The 12,634-nt window shown below is 44.6% G+C and overlaps 1 long non-coding RNA gene across 2 annotated transcripts in view; it reads right to left on the bottom strand.

Moving 5' to 3' along the window:
- Positions 1-709: 709 nt before the first annotated feature.
- The window catches only part of LOC115276417, a 45,254-nt gene continuing 33,329 nt past the window's right edge, over positions 710-12,634 (bottom strand). The window contains exons 6-7 of one of the 2 annotated variants that reach the window (XR_003901930.1): positions 1,954-2,462; positions 710-1,503 (exon numbers count right to left, since the gene is read on the bottom strand). This is a non-coding gene — a long non-coding RNA (uncharacterized LOC115276417). Of the gene's footprint in view, positions 2,463-12,634 lie in introns of both variants that reach the window. The other variant, XR_003901929.1, reaches the window with a different exon arrangement.

Raw genomic sequence — 12,634 nt, forward strand, 5'->3', positions numbered from 1 at the left:
CCTGGTCTGTCCCTTGCACTGCTTCCTGAGACCTGAGAAGAAAATAAGAGGATCTGTGGAGACTTAGAAAAAAAGAGAGGCTTAAATTTGAAAGGGAGCATGAATCCTGGCGGATTTCATGTGCCTCTAGCACTTGGCATAGATCTTCAGTGAAGAGAATGATTCCCACAAGTGGACTGGGGGAGGGGGTTTGGGGTAGAGAGAGTGTACAGCAGGGGTACCAGGCTGGGAAAGCACAGTGCCTGCCTGGTGGTACCAGGTGGATGTTTGGGTCAGAGCTTCAGGTGAATGACCCAGAATAGAGGCAGGGCGGTGTGATGGACGGCTCCCTGTGGCTGGACGGAAGCATGGGTCATCAGGCTCAGGGGTCTATGTGCACCACAGCAGGCACTGTAGAGCTCATGGAAAGATTTAAGGTAGAACATGGCTAGAAAAGTTACCCATCACCCCCAGAGCCTTTGTGACTGAGGAAGGGAGGGGTCAAGAACACAGGTTTGGGGTCAAACTGACTTGAGTTTGAGTCCTAATCCAGCCATGAATTAGCTATAGTCGTGGGCAAGAGGCTTATCTTCTTACATCCCACTTAGAACAAGCCCGGCACATAGTGAGTGCTTAATATAGATTAACAATGATAATGATAAGGGTGACAATGATGAAGGCAAAGACAGCAACAAAGGAGGAGGAGGAAGAGGAGAAGGAGGAAGGGAAGGAGAATTCATTGTAATATATTTGTTGTAATACAGAGGAGAGGTGGCTCCACGAGTCAAAATTCACTGAAGAAAATGGAGTCATTAAGTCTGTGCAGCAAATAGGATTCTGGAAAAGTTCTGCAGACATGGTCAGGAATCTCTCCATGGCCAAGACTCTTGTCTTCTGCGTTGTCTGTTTTCTAATGGGCCCCAGTACCTCGTTACAGCTCTAAAAGAATAGCAACCATAACATGCATCAAGAAGCCCCATGTGCTAATCACCATGCTAGGTGTTAGAGACCCGAAAATGAATTCAGTCCATCCCTGCCCTCAGGAGTTAACAGTCAAAAACATGGAAGCAGGGGAGGGCACAGATATATAGGCAATGACTTAAAGCAGAAAAGCCATCCAAACTTGACCGCTAGGATGAGCTTCAAGCAAAGAGCTGGGTGCTGGGGGTCAGGGGCAGGGGGAGGTGGGGAGGAGGGCTGGGTAGGGGATAATGGGAGCAGATGGCACTTCTGACTGGAGGTATCTGGGAAGAGAGAGCAGAGGTTTTGGTTTCCTGAATCTGAGAGAAGATTAGGAAAACCAGTGTGAAAAGAACACAAAATAGGCAGTCCCGGCATCCTGGGTAGCAGATAAAATAGCGCATCATTTTGACCATGCCTCCTTAGAATAAATGTACAACTCTCGTTCCAACTTTGTCTCTTTTGCTCAGGATTCGAAGACTTCAAGGTCCCTTCTTCAGTTTCAAGGAGGCCAAACACCAGGAACTCCCATCACGGGAGCAGATTCCTTTCCAGAAAGAAAATCTGATCGGTGTTGCCAAAAAAGAAGAAAAGATACAGATTACCAGAAAGAAATCAATACTGCCTACAGCTCAGGCAGACACAGCTAGTTGACCCCCCAGTCTCCTCTGAATCCGGCCAAGGAGGCAAAATGCCCAGTTTGAAATCCTGCCTTCCCCGGGACATCCTTTCAACCAGGAATAATGAACTAGGAACAGGGGATGTTGGCAGAATCCAGTGGGTGGAGTCCCTGGGGAACCTCTTGGAAAGAAAATGCCCCCTTTGGGGTCTGGTCCTTCTATTTTTTGCACCTGAAAATAGACAGTCGCGAAGCCGAGATGAGCAGCAACGTTCCCATTACCTGAACCCCTAAGCGGTGTTTTAGGGCTGCAGATGGGAAGGTAGCATGAAGGATCCTGGTCCTCCAGGACTCTGCAAAACTACTTTAGAGCAGAGACACAAAGAGAAACTCACGCAGTCTGCCTTCAGAATCCATGTTACAATCAGTGTCACAGGTGTTTGTGGTAGGGGGTAGGGAGTTGTCCGTCTCCTTTCATTGGAGCTCAGCTCTCAAATGACGACATAGGAAGCCTGGCCTGACCACCAGAATAAATCAGACTTCCCCCATCCTATAGGTCTGTGGTTCACCAGTCAATTCCCTCTGGAAAGTTACCACAATAATTTGTGCCTGTTTATATAATGCCGTGTCCTTTACTGGACTCTGAGCTTTGCAAGGGCCCAGTTAAATCTGTATCTATATATCTATATCTCTGTCCATATCCATTTCATCTATCATCTATCTCTCTGTCCATCTATATAAAACCCATATACCCCAGGTACGCAGTGCAGTGCCATGTATAACGGAAGTCCTCAAATCTGTGCTAAGTAAGTGACTGAGTGAATGAATGAATAAATGAATGAGTTGAATGAAGTTCAGCCATGAGTTGAAACCATATCTTCAGACTCCTCCACCACCTTTATTTCTGCAAAGAACAAGACATGAATAAACAAATTAGGGATGCCTCAGTTCTTTATAAGAGCACACCTCTGAAGATTCAGGGGCTGATTATTTAGTGTGTTGTGTCTCCAGGGATTTCCTCTGAGTATTGCTTGGCTTCTCAAAATGCACACAGATTCTAAGAGCACGTCTCTTTCCCTCTTGAGGAGAGCTGTGGTGGAGAAGACGTTGGTCCTGCCTGGAGGAGGCTGGGCATCATGTGGGGTGTGATTATTGAGTTTCACACTCTCTGCCATTTTCCCAATGGACCTTCTGACGGTACCCCACCACCACTGCAGTGGCCCTGGGGTCAGTGCCAGAGAGCAGCACCCCTTTCCGCAGCTCGGAATCAGGGCTGCTTGTGTATGATGCACAGTCAAAGCCACATCAAAGGCTAGAGTTGGGTTGGCGGGTCTACACTGAAAGCCCTCAGGAGCCACAGCTCAGGAGGCATAGGGCTCCTGAGGCAGCCTCTGGCTCCCTGGGTGACCAGGTACTTTCCTGAAGAGAACACATCATTCAGCTCTTCCTGTGCTTTTACTGTAAACTCTTGGTTTATTACGCACCTAAGAGGAAGGACAGAGGGGAAAGAAAGAGAGACAGAGATGGAGACAACAGGGGAGGTTTGATCTGAAAGAAGCACGGCAAACAGAAAGAGACACATTCAGAGCTCTGAGCCACAGGCCCCATCTGAGAGGCAGAGACAGAGGCCCAGACATGGCAAGTAACTGTCCCTGGAGCAGGGAACTCACAGGGCAGGGATGAAAATCAAACCTCCTCATGCTGTGCCCAGGGCTCTTTCCATACATCTGGACAGCCACTGTTCCTGAGACCCCTTTAGAATCCAGGGCCTTCTGGATAAGGGACACCCTCAGGAAGAGGAGGGGGGGGGCATTCTATGTACTAAAGGTCAAACAGCTCATGACACAAAAGACACACTTAGATGTAGTCCTACCTGCGGATGTCAGTCACTTACACCCGGCATCTTAGAAAACACAGAAATAAAAAGCCAAGGGCTGTGCCCTCGCAGAGCTCCTAGGCGGGTGGGGGAGACATGGGCAACCCCAGCCAGCTGGAAGAAGGGCTAGCCTTGTACAGAGGAGAAATCTGAGGGTCAGGACAGGAGAAATGCAGTGAACCAGGCATCAGCAGAAGTTTCCTGGACTTCGGGGTGAGCCTATGTCCACCAGAGGAAGGAAGGTTAGCACAGGCAGAGAGAAACCCAGAGCAAAGGCCTGGAGGTAGGGAAGGATGTGGTGTCATCCATGTGAGTCACACCTGTGAGGCTTAACTTGTTGATAGGGGATAGTTGAAGAAAATGGACCAGGCAGGTAATTTCAACCAGTTCTGAAACCCTTAAAGCTGGGAGCCTGGCCTTGCCCATGTCCACGCACCCAACACAGGGCTGGGCGAGCCAGTGGGTCCCAACTGGGGAAACACTGGGCCTTAACGCAGTGTAAAATGTTAATCACATTGACTCCTACTACCTGGGAGTTTGTGCAGAAACTACCTCTGCCCCCACCAAAGACCACCTATAAAGCAAAACCTCTCAAACACCCCATCTTCTGAAGCACAGAGGTTCCATGTTAAGACTTGAGGTCAGGCGGCCAACATTGCCCGGTCACTCACCTGCAGGCTTTGTGAAAGAGTTTACAATCAGTTCTTCTGGGGGGAAAAGAAACCAAAGAATGAGGGACGTTTTGGAGAAAGAATTTGCCAGGTACTCTCTTTGTCTTGACCCCCCTCCCACCATAGGGAAGGGCAGAAGATGTCATTACCCCCACCCCAACACCAAAGAAGAATCTTCAATAGGCAAGCGGAGAGCTTGCCCCGTGGCCCCTGCCATGTGATGGTTTTGACATCTGATAGAAAGGGGAAGCACTGGAGTGCCTGGGTGGCTCAGTTAGTTGAGCGTCTGGCTTTGGCTCAGGTCATGATGTCACAGTTTGTGGGTTCGAGCCCCGTGTCAGGCTCTGTGCTGACAGCTAGCTCAGAGCCTGGAGCCTGCTTCAGATTCTGTGCCTCCCTCTCTCTCTGACTCTCCCCTGCTCGCGCTGTCTCTCTCTGTCTCTCAAAAATAAGTAAAAAACGTAAAAAAAAAAAAAAAAAAGAAAAAGAAAGAAAGAAAAGGGAAGCACCCTCTCCTGGGTCCTTCAAATCCCAGCATCTTTTACTCTCTGTGGGTCTAAAATTGAACATAAATAGAACTATTCAGATCATACCTACACCACGCTTTTTTCACTCATCAAAAAGTTTTGGAAATTTATCCTTGATGTTGTATTTACATCTAGTTCCTTCCATTTTAACTGCCAGATGTATGCCATTGTGTTTGATTTATGTGTTCCCTGCTTTACTTTCTAAAGCACAAAAGGAATGCACGATCAATGCAGAAATCTCGAAATACACACAATTGGATACTTTTTTAAAAGCCTGTCACACGGAGCAGTGATTTAGACAAGTCAATCTGGCTGCGGCATGGTGGCTGGGTCAGTGATGGGGAAACAGGAGGAAAGGGGAAGAGTCCTTGAGATCACAGTATTTTGAGATGACAGTAACTTGATCACACAAGTGACGACTGGGTGCTGGCCTTCAAAGGCCAACCGCTCAGACCAAAAACCCTAAGCTTTTTTTCACACATGTCAGGTAATATGTCACCAAAAGAGTGTTGTCAGGACATCAAACAGGGTATCTATCGGTTGAAGGGATGGATTTATTTATTTATTTAATGCTTATTTATTTTTGAGAGAGAGACAGACAGAAACAGAATGTGAATGGGGGAGGTGCAGAGAGAGGGAGACACAGAATCTGAAGCAGGCTCCAGGCTCTGAGCTGTCAGCACAGATCCCAATGTGGGGCTCAAACTCACAAACTGCAAGACCATGACCTGAGCTGAAGTTGGATGCTTAATCTACTGAGCCACGCAGGTGCCCCAAAGGGATGGATTTAAACTTTATGCTAGTCACTCTTCTATTTAGATCTGGACAAAGAAAAATTATGTTCTGGGCTTCCTGAGTTACATAAATATAGGCGACACTGTGGGGCAGGGCAGATCAGGAACAGAATCTTGTATTATCACGTCAGTTAGTTATGGAGAATGATTGTACACAGAATAGCTCAATAAGAGCGAGGGAAGTCAGTTCATCTAAGGAATACAGGGCAGGTCTTCTGAAAGCAGAGGGATAAGAGGACCTCGTCGCTGCTCACCAAGATTTCAAAGTGAAGAAGGACTCTAACAGGTGGAAGGTAAGGACCAGAGGGCTCATACCTAATTAGAGGTTCAGAGAAAGGCAGCAGGCACCAGAAATAAAGCCATGCTTAGGAAAGTGAAACACATCCGAAGTTAACACAAGGAAAGCTGGTTCCGGTGTAGCACTCAGGCAGAGCATAGCGATGTGGGCAAAACTGCCTAGGCTGTGGATGTAAATGAAAAGAAATGATTCCCCTGGAGACCACATAACATGTGCAGCTGGACAAGTAGTTGGAACAGAAAGCCCATTACTACAGACAAGAAAAGCCACAGCAAGGCTCTGCAGGACGGAGCTACCACAGCGCCACCGTGAGGCAGGATGAAGCAGAGGCTCAGAATCCAACTTTCCTTCCAGATTTGGAGTTTAGAACAAAGAACCAGTCCTCTCGAATTGAATAGGCATCTGGGGGAGTCTGAAGAAAAAAATAGGAAGCACTACATTTCCTTTTGGTGGGCATGTGGGCTCACAAGCAATAATGACAGTGACCTTATTCATATCCTCGGCCTGTCATAGGGATTTTAGAAAAATCTTTCCCCAACCTATCAGACCCTGTTTTTACAGAGTTTCCCCACTTGAATTTCAAAAGCCAGAAAAAGTAGGAAGTTACTACTTAGACTCATCCCACCCACCTCTCAAAATTAAGTTCAAAAAAAGAAGAATATTTATTTTGATGAAATGTCACAAGTGTTTCATTCAGTGAACATTGGAGTATGCACTCTTTGATTATTTGATTCTTTAAATCAAAAGGTGGCAGAGAAGAAAATAGGAAGCATTTAACCCCAGGAACTGCCCAATAAAAGTGTAACAATTCTGTAATGATTTGAATAGTTAAGCATTTTACATACTTGGGCATAAACTATGCATAGGAGAATTAAGACCACTAAACATTAAAGTTCTCATTTATTCTTACTTTCTTTTGCCCTCTACCCTCTGGCCATGTGCAGGTGATATAAAGAATTTACAGTGGGAAATCTAGTACTGATGTTGTCCTACCCTGCTGTGGCTAATCTGCAAATCCCAAATGTCTTTCATTACTCAGCCGGAGTAAAGGCAGAATGAAATTTGTGCAGCTGGGTGTGAATTCTTGCTCTGTTATCGGTGAGCTCTGTGACCTGGGGCAAACTGCTGAAACCCTTGAAGCTTGTAATGGGTACAATCACACAGGCTTTATAATAGAGTTGGCTCTGGTTGTTATATGAGATAACATGTACTCCAGCATGGTGGGTCCACAATAAATAAACAGCAGATACAGGAGATATTTCTCCCTTTCTGTTCCTCCTCATTCCTCTTATTTCTGACTCCACCCTGGAAAATCTAATTTGAGGATTACATACTAGGCATGAAATGTTAATTGCGGATGGAGTGGCTGGCAAGCATTCCTAAGAACTTAAGCCTTCCTCTTGGTGTGCTTTCCACAAGAAGACCCAGCTTCCACAAAGCCCTGTGGAAACCAAGCTCCAAGTTGGGGGGCTGTAACCGGATCCCTGGTGCTGTGCCAGGCCAGGGTGCTCCAAGATAAGGTGGAGATCCCCAAATGCCTATATCTCTGCCCCCAAGCTGTCCCATAGAGCTAAATTGCCCTGGCATTTAAATTGCACGTGGGATGATTATCTTAATCTATGTTAATATCAGTCAATGAGGCATTTGAAAAATTGAGAGATAATCTCATAATGCCCTGCGTATGAACTGTTTCCTAAACATGTATATACCCATTAACCCCCTCTTTTTAAAGTTTACTAATTTATTTTGAGAAAGAGAAAAAGAGAGAGAGAAAACAGGAGGGGGAAGGGCAGAGATTGGGAGAGACAGAATCTCACATAAGCAGAACCTCACACGGGGCTCAAACCCAATGAACTGGGAGACCATGACCTGAGCCAAGATCAACATGAGTCAGATGCTTAACTGACTGAGCCACCCAGCTGCCCCTTCATTATCTCTGGATTTTTATAACAAACTCATCAAGTTCACTGGACGAGGGACAGATATCTCACCTTTGCAGGTGAAGAAACGATTGTCAAATGGTGACACGTTTTACTCATGGTCACGAAATAAAATAAGTGGTAGGACTGAAGCCAAACTCAGGGGGTTCTTTTTTACAGAGACTTACTGGATCAAGGGAAAACTCAGTTTATACATCCATCCATGTCCCTGGGTATCAGCTGTGTGACTTATTTTGGTCCCTTATCATCATATCCTGTCATATGTCCCATGGCTTACATCCCATCCCACTGCTCAGTACATTTACTCGTAGCCATGAGATTATTAAAGAAATATGGGGTAGGGAGAGTAATTGCAATCCTTTTCATTTCCACTTCAAAGTAATTCTTGGGGGGTGCCTGGGTGGCTTGGTCAGTTGAGCAACTGACTTCGGCTCAGGTCATGATCTCGTGGTTTGTGGGTTCCGGCCCCACATCGGGTTCTGTGCTGACAGCTTGCTCAGAGCCTGGAGCTTGCTTTGGATTCTGTGCCTTCTTCTCTCTCTGCCTCTACCCCATTTATGTTCTGTCTCTCTCTGTCTCTCAATAATAAATAAATGTAAAAAAATTTTTTAAAGAAATTTACAAAGCAATTCTTGGTACAAACAAGAAAACTGTTGTAGTTTTTGCTAGTGTTCTTCTGAACCATGAAGAGAAAGCAAAATCTCAAGGACTAAGTCTCTGACTTCTTGGGCACTTCCTTAAAGCCAATATCCTGCATCTCCCACTGTCTTCTAGGGGAGAATTATATTAACCTGTTATTTTATCTAAAATCTTCACAGTAATTATTCTGATGAACAGGAAGACATCTTCCCTAACACAAAAAATTTAAATATGAAAACACATAACAATGAAATAACTCATAATTTCATGGGTACATATGTGTTTCTGTGATTTCTCTTTTCTCTGCTTCCAGAACCTGTGGCCCTCACTCTGTTCCACCTGCACTCACATGCTGTGGGTGGGAAGACCATAAAGCTCCCATTGGCTTCTCTCTCCCTACCTAGTGCAGTGTAACACCCTGATGAGGTATCTTACCCACCAGAACTGCAGAGACGTTGCTGTGTCCAGATTTCCCCCTAGTATTTTGTGCGCACCATTGGGTCCATGCTTAGCAATGGCACTCTCTTTCTCAAAAGTAAGCCCTAGGACACCTGAGTGGCTTGGTTGGCTGGGCGTCCAGCTTCGGCTCAGGTCATGATCTCATGGATAGTGGGTTCAAGTCCCACATCTGTGCTGACATCTCAGAACCTGGAGCTTGGTTCAGATTCTGTCTCTCTCTTTCTCTGCCTCTCCCCTACTCATTCTCCATTCTCTCTCTCTCTCTCTCTCTCTTTCTCTCTCTCAAAACTGAACATTAATAATGGATAGATGATAGATAGATAGATAGATCAATAAAAGTAGACAGGCCCTGTAGGACAGCCTTTTCCCCAAAAAGACTTTATTGGGCAAAGCCAAGTTTTTACTGGTCACGATAGGGAGAATACCATCTTGAGGCAATATTTGTGTGTCTCAAAAGGGGCAGTCAAGGGTCATATTTGTAGTGTTTGGGGATCCAGATTTAAGTATTTCAGGAATATCTTTGTCCTAGTAGTTTAAGATTAGAGAACAAGAAAGCCTAGTGTCCTGAGGGGAATGTTAATGAGTAAACAGTTGTTTGATAAGCAAGAGGTCTTGCCCAGCCACACAATCGATTGTTCGGAGAAGGGTGGTGTTCGCCTAGATGAGTGTCCAATTGTCCCAAGCAGGATGAACAGTTTTAATGAGGTGCCTGAGGTTAATGATGAAGTCATTTATTGTTTTACAGCTTATCTGCTTGGACAAGAATTTACTGGAACAAATGGTAAAATCTTGTTGGGCCTCTGCCTCTCGATCACTAAGTTCTAGGAGTTCAGGTATCCCCATTTAGTGTGGATGTGGTAGAGGTAAAGCCCCTCCCTAAGGAACGTGCTGGAGGCCCCCTCAGAACCTAGGAAGGCATCGTGGCCCAATGCCTCATCATGGTGTTGCACTGCACTAGGTAGGGAGAGAGAAGCCAATGGGAGCTTTATACATAACCCTATACAAGTGGAGTAGCTCTGACACAACTCTGTAAATTGAACTGTGTCCAATCAGACTACATGTCACCATATAAGGAAGACAAAGAAGTAGAAATGCATAAAAGGCTGCACCCGGATGTGCTCGGAGCTCAGTTTTTTGGATATGAACCTACTGAGCCTGCGCTGGCATGACAAATAAAATCACTTCCTGGGCAAAGAAAGCCTACATGTCCCATCTTTTCTGTGTGAGAATCCTGTTATCTGGAAACCAGAGGACAAACTAGGAGAGGAAAACCTGCTTTCTGAGAGCCCTGTTCCCATGGTGGAAAGAGATCATGCTGGGAACACTCGATGGAGGAAAGTGCCAACTGTGCACACAGACTGAGCTGTCTCAGTGAACTAATATTTGTGTTCATAGGAGAGCATGAGGATGTACTTGTGAGAGTGGGGGGGGGTGTATGAGTGTGTGTGTGTGAGACACAAGGACAGCTAGGGGAGGGGGTGGTAATCAGGAAGAATCTTCAATTTCCACCTCTCGCTGGCAAGAATAATTATCACCAAACTTGACTAATCACCAAACTGGAGGAGGAAATGTGTGGTTTAGTCCCCAAGGAGACATTTGGCAATATCTAGAGACATTTTTGGTCCTCTCATCTGGAAGAAGAGTGCCATTGGCATCTAGTAAAAGGACACCAGGGATGCTGCTCAGTATCCTACAGGGCAAGGACAGCCCTGTGCCACCTACCTGTGACAAAGGACCATCCAGCCCACAATATCAAGAGTGTCAAAAGAAAAAAGTAAAAAAAGAGTGCCAACGTTAAGAAACCTTGAACTTTAAGAATGAAGATTCACTCTGAGGACATAGGAAGAAGGAGAGGGAGAGAGGCAAGGGTCAGAAGACAGGGCAACAAGGACAGGGACCCTGGGGGACTCTCTGGGAAGAAGTTGGCTTACAAAGTTAAACTTACAAAGGGGTTTAGAATGATATTGTATGAATTTCTGGGGATCTTTCATGGCTCAACATTGTAGTGGAGCATTTCTGTACATCACTAAATATTCTTTGAAAACATGGCTTTTAGTGGTTTAATAATATCCTCACATATACCTATACCATAACTTTTTGACTATTTATACACTCTCCCCCAATATACACTTCCACCAGCAATGATAGCTCCTAGACTTTATTTTCAACCTTTATGGTAAGGGTTCAGTCACTACCATTGAGATAGTTCTACCTGACCCCTCCTACTCCTTTTTCCAAAGAATGTATCTGTTTACAAACACTGAACTCCTATGGATATCTCAACCTTCCAAATCTCAATTCTCTCTTTGATGAAATTATTGGAAGGCACCTCAAGTTGAGAAGCCAATCATCATCGCTTCTCGGCCTTTTGGCAAAGACCAAGTGGAGAAACCAATCATCTCCCTAATTGTATCCTAGATATGTGACTATTTCATTTATTTATTTATTTATTTTTGTATATAGTTTATTGTCAAGTTGGTTTCCATATAACACCCAGAGCTCTTCCTCACAAGTGCCCTCCTCCATGACCATCACCCCCCTTCCCCATTCCCCCTCCTCCTTCAGCCCTCAGTTTGTTCTCAGTATTCAAGAGTCATGACTATTTTAGTTTTACTTTAATTATAAGTGATTCATCTGTAAAGAAAAAGAAGACATATTGGTGAGCATCTAAAATACTACCCCCACCTCTAGCTTCTAAATGGAAAAGGTAAGATCCAGAGGAAAGACAAGATTATTAATCTCAGAGTCAGAAGGAAAGTTGAAGAGGCAATCCAAACCCTTTATTCTTGGTCCTATACTATTTCTGAGTCCAGCTTCCAAAAATATCCTTTTAAAAAAAGACTCCTCAACATGTGACATTTTTACAGGTAAGGAACTTGGGCTCAGAGGAACTGAGCATCTTACTCTTATTGATAGTACTGGTAAGTGGCATAGTGTGATACCAGCCAGTTTGACCTGATTTGGCTAGTTGGTATGAGCATCTAGTGAGAACTCTGATGATCCAGAAAGTCAACAGCTATGGTCACTTATCCATAGTCATCCTCAGGGATGCGGGGGGTGGGTGTGTGGGTGGGGGTAGATAATGTTCTCTTCCGTATTTATATAGACTTAATTAAATCTGCATGAATTAATTAGCAGAGTCTTTTGTAACAAAGTAATTTATCTGTTCATACAATGGTGCTATTGTTCTAGTAGACACAATCTACAACTGTATTGTCTTCCAGGGTGGCCGCTAGCCACATGTGGTTATTGAGCCCTAAAAATGAGGCTGCTTCAGATTGACATGTGCTTGCTGTAACTGAAACTACAAATTGAACTTCGAAGATCTGGTATGAAAACAGAAATGTAAAATATCTCATGAATAACTGTTTTTAAAGTTTGTATGTATGTATGTATGTATGTATGTATGTATTTTGAGAGTGTAAGCAGGGCAGGAGCAGAGAAAGAGGAAGAATCCCAAGCAGGATCCTCACTGTAAGCACAGAGCCCAACACAGGGCTTAAACTCATGAACTGTGAGATTGTGACCTGAGCTATAATCAAAAGTCAGTTGCTTCACTGACTGAACCACCCAGGTGCCTCATGAATAATTTTTTACATTGATTGCATGATTGAGTTACATAGAATATATTATTAAAATTAATTTCACTTGTTGCTTTTGCTTTCTTTATCTACTAGAAATTTAAAAATGTCTATATCACTCAGGTTATGTTTCTCCAGCATTTATGGAGAATATTCTGCAGCATTTATGCAATGCATACTCTAAATCCGTGACTGTGTCTTCAAAGGAAGAATATATGGATTGGCAACCAAGGGTCCTGAGACTGCTCCATAAGGAAAAAGGACATTTCTATCCTATTTGAATCACTGTTT

Source organism: Suricata suricatta, chromosome 13 (assembly GCF_006229205.1).
Source record: "Suricata suricatta isolate VVHF042 chromosome 13, meerkat_22Aug2017_6uvM2_HiC, whole genome shotgun sequence".
In the NCBI taxonomy this organism is placed as follows: Eukaryota; Metazoa; Chordata; class Mammalia; order Carnivora; family Herpestidae; genus Suricata; species Suricata suricatta.